Raw genomic sequence first — 2371 nt, forward strand, 5'->3', positions numbered from 1 at the left:
TGGTCTTGCACATAATGCTTCTATTGATGTGTTCTAAAACTCTATTCAGCTTCTGTGCAGCTACATCATACTGCAGATTCACTGAGTCTGTGATCTACTACGACTCCCAGATCCATCTCCATAGTGCTGCCATCCAGCCAGAGGTCACCCATTTTGTATTTGTGGTTTTGATTATTCTTCCTGCAGTATAACACCTTGCACCTGTCAGCATTGAACTTTATCCTATTAGCTTCAGCCCATATTTTCAATATATCAAGATTTTTCTGAATTGTGATCTTGTCCTCCAATGTGTTTGTGATCCTTCCCAGTTTTGTGCTATCTGCAGATTTTCTCAAGAAGCTTTCTATGCCAGCATCCAAACAATAAATACATTGAACAGCACTGGGGCCAGGACAGATCCCTGTGGGACTCAGGTCAAAACCTCCTGCCATTCTGATCCATTTATAATTACCCTTTGCTTGTGGCAATTGCCAATTAGAGTAGTTTTGTCTAGCCCACATTTCTCTAATTTGTTTATAAGCAGTCATGTGTGACTTTTTCAAAAGCCTTGCTGAAGTCCAGATCCACTAGATTCACAGTATTCCCTTCATCCACCCAAGTAGTTAGTTTGTAAAAGAAGGAGATTAAGTTTGTGCAACATGATGTGTTCTTAGTAAATCCATGCTGGCTGTTTGGGCATTTATACACATGCTCCGAGAGCTGCTCTAATTAAAGTGCCTGGACCATCATGTGTATTAATGTCCCCGTGCTGAAAAATGGCTGTGGCAGTGCTTTAACTAAAGCTTGTTGAATGAGATTTAGTTAAAGCGCCCTGTTACCAGAAGACAGGTTAGCCCCTTTAAAAATAGAACTTTCTGGGCACAGCGTGCTGGTAAGGGGAGGGTTAAAAGCTGACCTAGTCAGCTAGTCAGCTGACTGGAAGGGGGCAGGCCAGGACTATAAAAACCCTGGGCTGGCAGCAGTTGGGGGCCAGCAGCCAAAGGGGAAGGAGTGTGTCTCAGAGCTCTATGGAGAGGCTTGGTGAGCAGTGCAAAGGCTGGTGGAGGGGAACTATGGAGGACCCAGAGAGACGACAGCAACTCCAGAAGGACTGTAGCAGACAGTGGGGGAGCAGAAGCATGACCCCCATGAGAAACAGTAAGCTGGAATACTGCATTCTTTAATTATATTTTCTTAGTGGTGGTTATAGCCCATGGACAGGACTGTTCATATTTTCTTTTACTGTTATTGAGCAACACTGGTGGTTTGGGTGAGGCTATTTGGGGAAGGAGGAGGCATCATTTGGACCCCACTACCACATGGGGACCCGGTGCCAGTGTGGGTGCAGGATTTGGGGTACACTGACCCCAAATAGAAGGCACAGGATTTGGGGTACATAGGCCCAGGCACAGGACTCTAGGGTGTACAGACCCTGGTGCCAGAGGGTGCGATTCTAAAAGGCCAAGGTGGTCTGCTGCACCTGAGGTGCAGTTTTGGTGGGTTTTTCTTTTTTTTTGGACTGGGACAGTGTGGGTTTGGGGCCATTCCCAGGCCTTGAACTTGCAACCCCATGGCTGTGGGGCCAGTGGCCGGGCCAGGGAGGCTGGGCTCCAGATTGGAACAGAAAGGAGGGCCACGAGCCTAAAGACAAGAAAAAAGGGCTAGAGCTTCAGAGTCAAACCCTGTTTGGTGGGTTTAGGCGGGGAGGCCTAGCTAGAAAAGGAAAGGGGTCAAGGCCCGTGGAGGCAGAAGACCCCAACATACAAAACACAATAGGCAGTCTCCTGCTTACAAGAACATCAGTATAATAATTTCCATCAAGACGTGGCAGATGAGTACAGAGTGGGACCTTAAAGGGGACGCCAATGGTGCCCCACCTAGGGTGCAGATAACGGGGAAGATGGCGCTAGGGAGGGCAACCTGTTACACACCCCCACCTCCACTTTTCAGCATGGGGATACTGATACACATGACGCTGGAGTCTGCTGGAGTGGAGTAATTACCACACTCCAGCAGACTTGATTAATCGATTTCTGCTCCAACACACTGTAATTACAGTGTGTCAGAGCAGCCTCACTGCCCGTGTATATCTGCCTCTTGTGATCAGCCTTTTCTCTTCCAAATGTTTGCAAATGGACTTCCTTAGTATATGCTCCAGTAACTTCCCAGATATCGAGGTGAAGCTAACCAGTATATAGTTCCCTTGTGTGTCTGTGTGTCTCTGTCTGTGTCTCTGTGTCAGAGACAGAGACACACAGTCTCTGTGTCTCAAAAAGAAAGCACTACACTGGCCCTCTTCCAGTCCTTCAGTACCGTTTTCTAAGGCTTCATAAATATTATTGCCAAAGGCTCTGAGATCTCTTCTGGCAGTTCCCTTGGTATCCTGGGATGA

The 2371-nt window shown here is 47.4% G+C and overlaps 1 long non-coding RNA gene across 1 annotated transcript in view; it reads left to right on the plus strand.

Annotated features, from left to right (window-relative positions):
- The first annotated feature begins 981 nt into the window (after nt 1–981).
- LOC112548560 overlaps nt 982–2371 on the plus strand; it is a 7052-nt gene continuing 5662 nt past the window's right edge. The window contains exon 1 of the long non-coding RNA XR_003092257.1: nt 982–1137. This is a non-coding gene — a long non-coding RNA (uncharacterized LOC112548560). The remainder of the gene's footprint in view (nt 1138–2371) is intronic.

This window comes from Alligator sinensis, unplaced genomic scaffold (genome assembly GCF_000455745.1).
Source record: "Alligator sinensis unplaced genomic scaffold, ASM45574v1 scaffold448_1, whole genome shotgun sequence".
Classification (NCBI taxonomy): Eukaryota; Metazoa; Chordata; order Crocodylia; family Alligatoridae; genus Alligator; species Alligator sinensis.